Here is an 11887-nt window from a genome sequence, read left to right on the forward strand (position 1 = left end):
GAATGTTACCTGTTGCCATTGTTAGCTACTCTCCCAAAAGCCAGAGGGAAAATTAGCACCAGTTTTTGGCAACTGGAATGTTTTTTAAGAGCACACTGAAGCAGCACCAGCATGGGGTGGTTTTTATATACTTGCTACGCAAATTAAATCTAAGGTTATATCACAAACTGCAATGCTCTATGCTGTTCATTGTTGTGCTAGATGGTCCCCATGGCCCGTTTCACCTCTGAGCGTCTATAAGTCTCCGCAGCAGGACCCCACAGTACTGCAGAAGGACCTGCATCAGCAAGAATTCATCCACGCCTGCTTTCCCTCCAGGCCCAGACAGCCGACAACACTTGTCGGGAAGGAAAGGGAGAGGAAGTTCAGCTTTACGTGTGTACTCATGAAATATTTACTATTACTTTCCCTCTGTGGCATGGTTCCTTTGATGAAAATAAGTTTTCTTCACCTTTCTTCTTTCTTAAATATTTTATTCTGTTATGAAACAGCAAGAAGATGAATCTATATAATTAAGTTACCTAAATACTTTATTGCTTTGGTTTTTTGTTTTCTGGTTTTGGTTTGGGTCAGGAATGAGGGCAAAAACAAATGATACTCAAGCTGAGCAATTTGAGGAGAATTTAATGAAGGGACTAATTACAAAGCTGGTAGCAGGGTGTAGATAAGCCAGCAATGGAATGTGGGTCTCCAGGCTGGCACCCTTAGGAGCCACTGCTACCCCAGGCCTAAAGGATCAAGAGGAGGAAATGAGGGTCTCTGTGTGCAGAGGAGCACCTGGCAGCTGCTGTCTTCAGTAGGAGGGCAGAACCAACACAGGGTAGTCAGTTATGTAGTGGAGGAAGAGGGTGGAAAGGCCAGGGTGGAAAGGCCCCAACCTCACTCACCTCCTATTAGGCAAACCCAACTGGAAACAGAGGGCTAGGAGCCCTTGATGTAGCCCACACCAGTAAGCAGAATACATAGGGCACCAGAGCAGGTGGGAAAAGCTGATGGGTGCATTTAGAGGTAGATAATAAAATGACGTCCAATGGGTTATATATGCCATTATTGTGAATCCAAAAACAGAAACAATAAGTTGAAATTCAAATAGAGAAAAGTATAAAGTAAAAATGAGTCTTCCTCTGGACACCCAGTTGTTTTCCCTTGGAATATAGTTTCATAGGGACTTATCCAAACAAATAAAAATAATATTTTAATTGGAGCACATGCTGAAATCTCCCCTCTTAAGACCAAGTCATTATGATTTTTTGTCATATTTTAAAAGAGTAAGTACATTGTGATTTGTGAAAAGCAGAGTAATTATGCTTTTCAGAGGACCAGAAATTATGTGATCCTTGAGAAAGAAAGCACACAAGGGGCCACACTGACAAGATATGGCCCTTGCAGGGAATCACAGAGGCTGCAAAAAAAGGGGCCAACCCCAGAATAGGGAACTATACTGCTGCAGAATATGGACTTCTCATCAGCAACACTGGGTGCCATGAGATAAGGTAACAAAATCTAAAACTTCTTAAGGAAAAAAAATACTTGGTCAAACTATCCTTTAAAAATGAGAATGAACTTGTAAAAGAAGAAAAACCAACTAAAATCTGTTAGCTTACATTAAAATCATCACAACAGAAAAATTCAAGATAGCTGTTCTGCTGGAGAGCAGACAGCCTAAAGAATTTCTATGTTAAACTGATGAGGGTCAAAGTTCTGTTATATTCTAAGAATTGTTCACTGTTCCAGTTCTCAGAAGGCATGGGGAACTTAGGCTGCATTAGTCAAGGGACAGGATTTGGGGACTGTGAGAGTGGATCTAAAATTTTAGCAGCTGTTAGATAGTCTGGATTTAGTAGGAGTGGTGAGGAGGAAGAGGTAAGGACTAGATCTTGCTAGAATCAGGAGAATAAATTCAGCCATTTAGCTTCTTTCATGAATGAAGGACATTTTCAAACATATCAGACCTTAGAAAGCTTACTATCCACATTCTTTGAAAGAATTACCCCAGGATATTATTTTAGCATGAAGAAAAATAAATCTGAGAGGGAGTAATGAGTAAAAAACATGGCAACAAAGAAATCATATGAAACAACATTGCTAAAATGAAATTTGTATGTGTGTTAAATAAACCATCTGGAAATAAAACTCCATAAGATGTCAACATGAGAATTAGCTGGGGGAGTATAGATGTCTGGTCACATAGGCACCCTCAGACTCCCATAAGGAAAGCAAATGTTTAGGCATAGTGAACTACCCTATCATACGGGAAAAGTTTTAATATCAGCGAAGGATTGAATTTACCAGTCAAGCTGCCCAACACCAGCCAAGGGCCAATCTTGCAGGCAGGACTTGTCAAGTGTAACAGTCTCAGGCCTGCTATGTGAACTAGTTTTTTGCAAAACATGCATGGCCTCTATATCAAAACCTGGGTATGGAACCAGAGAAATTCTCAGGAAGAAATTTATGGCCATAAATGTATTTTTCCCCAAATAAAAGGGGTTGAAATCTAATGAAAAAGATTTCACCAAAAGACACTAAAAAGAACAACAAAATAAGTCCACTGAAGACAGAGTGAAGGAATTGAGATTAAACCAGATAGTAATAAAACAAAAACTATAAGAACAAACACAAAATGGTAAGCTTGATCAATTTTTTTCCAAAGAAAAAAAGTTTTAAGGTAAAACTTTGGAAATTTATATTTAAGAAAAACAGAAGGTAAAACTTGACATTGGCAGGAAAATGGCTATAGATACACAGGAGTTTGAAATTTTTTAAGATAATACCATATAAAATGGTACCAATGCATGCAAAAACATCAGTGAAAGGATATTTTTGGATATTAAAAAATATTCAAAGTCATGGGGTGCCTGGGGGCTCATTCCATTAAGCATCTAACTTCATTTCAGCTCAGGTCATGATCTCACAGTTCAGGAGACTCAGCCCCATGTTGGGCTCTGCAACTGACAGTGTGAAGCCTGCTTGAGATTCTCTCTCTCCCTGCCCCTCCCCTGCTCGTGTGCATGCACACACTCTCTCTTTTTCTCTCTCTCTCAAAATGAATAAACAAACATTTTAAAAATATTGACGCTAGTTAAAATAAACCTGTGAATAACTGTGAAGAGTTTACAGCTGTACTCGTTAACTACACTGCTTCTCTCACACCGATACCCAAAAGGCTATGGTGCAGGCCACTTAATAAAGAAAATCAACTAAAGCTCCAGGAATAAAGGAATGAATTTTTTCAGGTTTTACAAACTGTTTCAAAACTAGGAAAACAGGACAGGGTAACGACCCAACACAATTAACAAGTTTGGTCTCACCCCAAAAGAAACTACCCAACCCATTCAATAATACCAGCCTAACTCTAATGACTCCGTCAAAAAACTGTTAGAACTAATAAACGAGTTCAGTGAAGTTGCAGGATACAAAATCAACATATGCAAATCAGTTGTGTTTGTACACACTAACAATGAAATATCTGAAAAAGAAATTTTAAAAATCCCATTTACAAAAGTATCAGAGCCAATGAAACACTTAGGAAGAAATCTGACCAAGTAGGAGAACAATCTATAAATGAAAAGCTAATTAGACACTGATGAAAGAAATTGAAGAAGTCACAAATAAATGGAAAGATATTCCATGCTCATGGATTGGAAAAATTAACATTGATAAAAGGTATATACTGCCCAGGTGATCTATATATTCAATGCAATCCCTATCATAATTCTAATGGTATTTTCTTACAGAAATAGAAAAACAATCCTAAAATTTGTAGGAAACCACAGAAGACTCAAAAGAGCCAAAACAATCTGGAGAAAGAAAAACAAAGCTGGAGACATCATACTCCCTGATTCCTGTAACTATATTACAAAGCTCTAGTAATCAAAACAGTATGGTACTGGCACAAAAACAGACACCTAGATTAATGGAATACAATCAAGAGCCCAGAAATAAATCCATACATACACAGTCAACTAATATTTGACAAGGAAGCTAAAAATAGAAACAACAGTTTCTTCAATAAATTGTGCAGGGAAAATTGTATATTCACATACAAAAGAATAAAATTGGATCTTCATCTTACATAGCTTACAAAAATTCCTTGTAATGAATTAAGGATTTAAATATAATACCCCAAATTGTAAAACTCCTGGAAGAAAATATAGGGAAAAGTCTCCTTGACATTGGTTTTGGCAATGATTTTTTGGATATGACACCAAAAGCACAAAAAAACAAAAGCAAAAAACAACAAGTCGGACTACATCAAACTAAAAAGCCTCTGCACAGCAGAAGGAACAATAAAATTAAAAGGCAACTTACTGGATGGGGAGAAAAATATTTGCAAACCATATATTTGATAAGGGCTTAAGGTTCAAAATATATAAGGAATTCACACAAGTACATAGAAAACAAATCTGATTTAAAAATGAGCAGAGGCCCTAAATAGACCTTTTAGCAAACAAGGCATACAAATGGCCAACAGAGGCATGAAAAGATGTTCAACATCATTAACCATCAGGGAAACGCAAACCAAAGCCACAATGATAGATCACTGCACACATATTAGAATGTCTGTCATCAAAAAGACAAGAGATCATGAGTATTGGCAAAGATGTAGAGAAAAGATGTAAAGAAAAGGGAACCCTTGGGGTGCTTGGGTGGCTCAGTCGGTTGGGTGTCCAACTTTGGCTCAGGTCATGATCTCACAGTTTGTGAGTTCGAGCCCCGCATCGGGCTCTATGCTGACAGCTCAGAGCCTGGAGCCCGTTTCAGATTCTGTGTCTCCCTCTCTCTGCCCCTCCCCTGCTCGTGCTCTGTCTCTCTCTCTCTCAAAAATAAATAAAACATTAAAAAAAATTTAAAGATTAAGGAAAATAAAATAGAGAGGTAATTATAGATGAAAAGAGACAAGATACCAAGAGACAAGATCAACCAATTGAGTCTTTTTTAAACTAATAAACTTTAAAAAATTATGAAACAATCAGAGAAGTTTGAACAATGGGTATTTGATGACAGTGAAGAATTATTGTTAATATTTAGATGTGATCATTGTATTCAGTTATGGTTCAGCAATATATGAATCACAGTCCTCAACCTCAAGAGGCTCAGAGCTAGTAGGAGGAATACACATGCGAGAAATGATTTAAATGCAATAAGGCAAGATTAGGGAGAAGTGAAAGTGTCCTCGGAATGCAGAAAGGGTATTATCTGGGAGGTATGAGAGAGGTGAGTCTCCAAAAACAGAAAGTTTTCAGGGGGCAGTCAGGGAGGAAAGGTGTTTGGAAGCAAGGAATAAATCTAAAGACAGACAAGTAGGTGTGAAAGAACAGGATGTGCTCTAAGGAGTGCAAATATTTGAGTCTGATTACAGCACATAACAAGTGGGAAGAGAGTCTGGAGAGACAGGCTTGTATGAGATCATACAAGAATTTCTTGCTTCCATACTAACACTAATGGAATAGCTGGTTGATTTTTAATTATTTTCAGAGGTGGAGAAATATCACTGAAGAGTTACAAATACCCTTCTCTTTCTACAGATGAAGGGTTCATTGTAGCTTTGGGAGACAATTTGTTTTGTTTTAAAAATAAAGCCAAAATGGGTTGTTTATCATAGAAATATTAAGAAAGCACTGAACTTGGACAAAGCCATGTGAAAGAATAGTGTTATTAAACAAAAAGCTTCTTAGACTGTTTGCAAAGAAATGTCAGGAACCACTGTACTGAGAAAAACTGCTGCAAAGCGCTTAGTTAGCTCTTTAACCACCAGAGAGAGTCAACACAAATGGAGGTTTTTATGGACTTTGGAAACAGTGCATCTTGGAGAAAATGTCACAAGCATGCCATTGAATCATTTACATCTGCTATTGCAATATTTGAACCATGAAGAATTTTCACTATAATCATTGTTTTAATAATTTAGGTAATCTACCTCAGGGATGTTTTGAAACATTTGAAGTAACGAGTAAATAAAGTGACTCTATGGGTACAGTATAACAAGATTGTTGCTTTATCTTTTTCTTGCTAAACAGAAGCATGAGAACAGTAACTTTGGAAAAAAGAATTATAGTCTTTAGACATTTTCTTAACTTTTAAGTAGAGCTAACACTTTATGTATGTATGTATGTATGTATGTATGTATGTATTTATTTATTTTGAGAGAGAGAGAGAGAGAAAGAGAGCTCGTGCATGGGAGCAGGAGAGGGGCAGAGAGTGAGAGAGAATCCCAAGTAGGCTCTGCTTAGAAACCCAGAGTCAGAGGCTTAACCAACTGAGCCACCCAGGTGCCCCAACACTTTAATGATAAGAAACTGACTCCCTTTCCTTCCTGTCCTCTCTCTCTCCTCCCTCCCTTTTTTCTTTCCCTCATTCTTAAGCAGAGTGTATGTGCTTATATACCATAGCCATGAAGTCACCACTAACCCACATTTAGATGTTTCAAACTAAGAAGTTGTGCTCTAATGATGCAAATTAAACACACTTTTAACACAACTATTTCCTTTCAGGGTTAGCATTTTTCCCCTAGAATTTCTCCACAATTCTGGCGGCCCTATTTCTGGAAAGTACCATTTGTTCTTGAAAACAGTGTGTATCTTTTTCATCAAATTCTTGCTCACTGGAAGTTCCTGATATCTGTTTCTTCAGAGCAACTGGCCTGTTTTTCAGTAAAATGCAAACTGGATTGTTCTCGCACATGTACTATTATTTACCAAACAAGCCAGACTTGGGAGATCATATGATTGCCAGTTGTGCTTTGTCTGAGCTGTGGAAACCTCTGGGTTGGAATAGAAGATCTCCCCTCATCTCCCTCTCCTGAATTTCTCTCTTACGAATGGGTATTTCGTTGACAATTATTCTGGAACAACAAAGAAGCATAAACCATAGAAAGGGGAAGAAAGAATTTTCTTCTAACGAAGCAGGAAAGAAAAAGCTCTCCAGAGATTCTGCTCAGTAGAAGCTGATTTGCCTTTCACGACGGGACTGGACAGGGACTCAGCATCAGGTTTGGGACCTAAGAGTGGCCAGTTCTACAGCTTGTTTAAGCTACTCTTTGTATGTCACTACCAAAATATCAGCAGCTTTGCACACATTAGAACCCCTCTGAGGGGTTTGCACCCTTGGAACACAGCTGTGGTGGCATCTTACTATTTTTCTGTTTTCAAGAGAACCCAGACTGAGACCCTAGCCATACTATCATTCACATATAATGGTAGATTAGAGATATTTTCAAGCATTCCAAGTTAAAAAAAATTTACCTTGCACAGACCCTTTCTCAAATATGTTAATGGTTATGCTCAACAAAAAGAGAGCTAACAAAGAAAAAGTAATAAATATGAAAAACAAGCTTAGGACTCAGGAAAGAAGCGAAAAGAATTTCCTGGCTAATTGCAAGGTAGATTTCAGGGTGGCAGCATGCACTACAAAGAAAGAGCTTCTCTCTAGGTCCAAAAAGTGTTACTCAACATGAAGAATATAGTGAAAGTTGTCATCACTAAGACTCCTATTACCAATGTAAACACAAGCACATCTTTTAAACATCTTTTAAATACCAGAACAGGTGCCTAGGTGGCTTAGTCAGTTGAGCGTCTGATTTTTGACTTCGGCTCAGGTCATGATCCCAGGGTCACAGGATCGAGCCCTGCATTGGGCTCTATGATGAGTGTGGAGCCTGCTTTAGATTCTCCCTCTCTCTCCCTCTGCCCCTCTCCCCCACTTGAGCACACTCTCTCTCTAAAATAAAATTTTAAAAATAAAAATAAATACAAGTATAGAGATGATTTCTAATCACTGCTTTACTGAGTCATTATTTGGAATAAAGGAATATTTAAGGAAGTTAAAAAATTTTCGTCTACTGCCATTTGTAAAATGGTATTTCTTCATAATACACACTAATGGCCTCCTCTAAATAGATGTTAAGTCTGCTAGGAAAATACGTCATTCTGCATTTGCAGCCTCCATGTCAATTTTGACTCAGATATGTCAGGCTATAAAAAATGTATTCTAGGGACGCCTGGGTGGCTCAGTCAGTTAAGCGTCTGACTTCGACTCAGGTCATAATCTCGCAGCTCATGAGTTCGAGCCCCACATTGGGCTCTGTGCTACCGGTTCCCTCCCCCACTCGCACTCTGTATCTCCCTCTCTCTCTGTCTTTCTCTGTCTCTCTCAAAAATAAAGATTAAAAAATTTTAAATAAATAAAATAAAATAAAAATGTATTCTACAATTGCACAGAAGTATTTTTGGGTGGTACTGACATCAAAGCACTCACTGTCTTACAGGAGGCTGACATATGCCCAAGTACAGCAATTGCCATAAGAGAAATACAGGTAAAGTATGATTAACATGTGATGCCAGAGACCATTTCCTTTTGGCTCTCTGGTAATCCCTTACACCTGAGACAGTGCTGGCTCATACTTGCTGAATAAGCGCTCATATTCACTGAATGGGGGAGGGGGAGAAAGAGTGACTACAAGAGGAGGTGGCATGGAATACAGGCTTCAGTGACGGAAAGATGTGGTTATGGGAAGATGAAAAAGGCAGGTTTCAAGAACCAAGGTCATACTTGTGAGTCTTACTTTGATTGCTCTGTTTCTGTTCTTTCCCAGCTGGGCAGTAAGTGCTTCAGTGTAGTCCCAATCTCCCTCTCCACACTGTCCTACTACAATTACGTGAGAAGTCATCTATGAATATAAGGGCAAATGAAGTTCCAGAAACTTGGGAAAATTTGTTGAACTATGGTCCATTCATCAAATGAGTGCTGTCCTTTCAAAGGAGTCATCTTGAGGTTTATGCACTTAGTTCCAAGATATTGATATTATTCAATATACAAAATATTATTCAGTTGCCTCCATAATACTCATCAACTCTTTTTAACATCCACAATGGTTACATTTTTATCCTTTTAGAGAGGCTTTGATATTTGGGAGTCCTGATACTTCTTCCACTGAAATGTACAAATAGATCATTCAGTAACATGATTCTTGAATATCTTAAAGAGAACCCACAATTACAGAATATTTGTTCCATGTGGTGACAAGGCATAGAGATCAAAAAGGAGACTGGATGCATGCTTACATTACTGTCGTACTTAAATAAGTCTTCAACTACCCACTATAAGGCAATGGCATATTTTTTCAGCAACAGAACATTAATTTTTACATTAATTTGATTTTTAAATTTTATTTTATTATTATAAAAATACGGAAGATCTACCCTCTTATCAAAATTTCAAGTATATAATACATTATTGTTGGTTATATGTATGATGTTGCACAGCAGATCTCTAGGGCTGATTCCTCTTCCTTAACTAAAACTTTATGCCCATTGATTAGTACCTCCCAATTTCTTCCTCCCTCCAGCCCCTGGCATTCCACTCTTTGATTCTATAAATTTGACTATTTAAAATTTTCATACAAGTGAAATCATGCAGTGTGTGTCTTTCTGTGACTGGCGTATTTCACCCCAGTTATTTCACTTACTGCACTTATCCTTAAGGTTCATCCATGTTATTACATATTACAGAACGTCCTTCTTTTGTAAAGCTTAGTAGCAGTCCATTGTGTGAATATACCACATTGTCACTATCCAGTCATCTGTTGATGGGCATTTAAATTGTTTCCACTTCTTAACTCCTGAGAATAGTTCTGCAATGAACATAGGAGTGCTAATATCTCTTTAAGATCCCGATCTCAATCTTTTTGGACAAATATCCAGAAATGGGATTGCTGAACCATATGGAAGTTCTATTTTTAGCTATCTAAGGAATCTCTACATTTCTTCTATAGTGCTACACCATTTTGCATTCTGACCAATAGTGTGCAAGAATTTGTAATATTGTGTTTCTAAAAAGCTCAATAGAACTGAAGTACTAACTACCCATCTATCTATTGGAACTTCTGAGTTGCCAGCAACTCAGTTAAGAGCTTGAAGTAAGATCAGACTAAAAACTCCTGGATGATTATTTTAAAGACTTATTGTATTGCAAACAAGTACATCAGGAGGACTAGAATTTTTTTTTTAATAGAAACCATGCATGTGCTTCTCAACCATAGAAATATCCTTGCAAAAACTTCAAAGAGTGGACAAGCCCTTCCCACATAATACCCACTAGTAACATATACCATGGAACAAACAAAAGAACATTCTATTTTTTTAAGTGTAAGATGGCTCAGAAAGGGATCTTACCTATGCTCCTAGATGGTTAGCATATTTCCCCCTGTATCAGCAACATGATGTAGTGTTAATGCTGTGTCTTTGATGTCATAGTTAGAGAAGATATGCCAACGTCTTTCCCTTAATGTCCAGGATAAACTATATTTTACGTATACCATCCTTCTATGTTAACTACAGATTTCTTCCATTATTCAGGAATAGCCAAAGATACTCTGTCTGCTCTTTACCATTGACTCAGAAAATAAATCAACATGTGGAACACCTCACCTCAAATCTGATAGTTTAAAAAAAAATACTTTCAGAAAGTTCTATTAGCTAGCAATAGTGTAAGGAATATTTAAAAACCCTTGTTTTTTATTTTAAAATATGTCTATCTCATTTTTCTTTTCACTTTGCATCTTAGATTGTCAAGGTTTTCCTCAAAATTAAAGTAATAATGCATGAGACAATGTCATATCCCTTCACTCTTCTAAAATGTTCTAAGACTTTCTTATAGGCTTGTGGATATCAGTTTCTTGATCTTAATAGAAGAAACTGAGGGAGAAAATTTCCCATCAAACATTTGTCCAAGAAAACTAGTGAAGCTTGAAAAAAATGCTCTTTTGAGAGAGGCAAACCAAGAAACAGACTCTGAACTACAGAGAACTCATGGTTCCAGGGAGGAGGGGGGCGGGGGAGGGTGAAATAAGTGATGGTATTAGGGAGCGCACTTGTGATGAGCAGCAGGTGTGATACAGAAATGTTGCATCACTCGACTGCACACCAGAAACCAATATTACACTCTGTTAACTGACTGGAATTTAAATAACTTAAAAAAGAAAAAAAAGAAAAACTAAAAAAATCTTTCAAAATGCTTTCAAATAGTAAGTCATTTATGTAACGTGCAATAAATAATTACCACTTGTTTTTAAACACACTAGAGCTATTTTCCTGTGTGATTTATATTAGAAATCATTAAGCCAAGTGGAATGATATATTTCAGTGGTTCTCAAAAAAACCCGTCACCCTGGGACCATGATGCATGGCATTCGCAAAACACTGCAGCTGACCTGATCCTAGATAGAGGGCCTCCAAACAGGACATTCTGAAGACGGTAAACAATTTCCAGCAATGCTACCCTCATGCTCAAACAAAGCATGCAGGAATGTGAGTGAATAACAGTGATATTCTTTTTCTTTACCTTAGTTTTTCTCCTTTTTAAGTTCTAAAACCTTAGAATTTTAACTGTTATTGTTGTGACTCACCTCACGTCTGCTCCTGACTCCCTGGTATTTCATTGTAGGTACCACTACTGTTTTCCATCATTCATAAATTATGATACATGATATAGTATTAACGAATCAGCTCACTCAGCTGAGCGCCTTTCTTTCGCCACGCGTTTATGGGATGTCTGCTAGGCTTCAGGCTCTGCGACGGGCACTGGCCTTTTACAGAGACAAATGAGGAGTCCCTGAATTCCGTTTTGTCTCTTACTGATCAATTCATTGAATGCCTGTGAACATTGAATGGCTGTTTTATGTTAGACTTCTATAAATGGCAAATTACAAAATGTGCTTTATCTTAACTCAAGATTCACTGCAATTTTTAAAATTACTGAACATTTTGCCTATTTCACTTAATATGCATTTACTGAACACTGTGTGTATGATAAAGAGGATGAAGGGAAAATCTTAGGTTTTAAGAAGACCAATCAGAAATTGAGCCATAAGCTTGTGGTGAAGATGGCAGTT

This window comes from Panthera leo, chromosome A2, assembly GCF_018350215.1.
Source record: "Panthera leo isolate Ple1 chromosome A2, P.leo_Ple1_pat1.1, whole genome shotgun sequence".
Lineage (NCBI taxonomy): Eukaryota > Metazoa > Chordata > Mammalia > Carnivora > Felidae > Panthera > Panthera leo.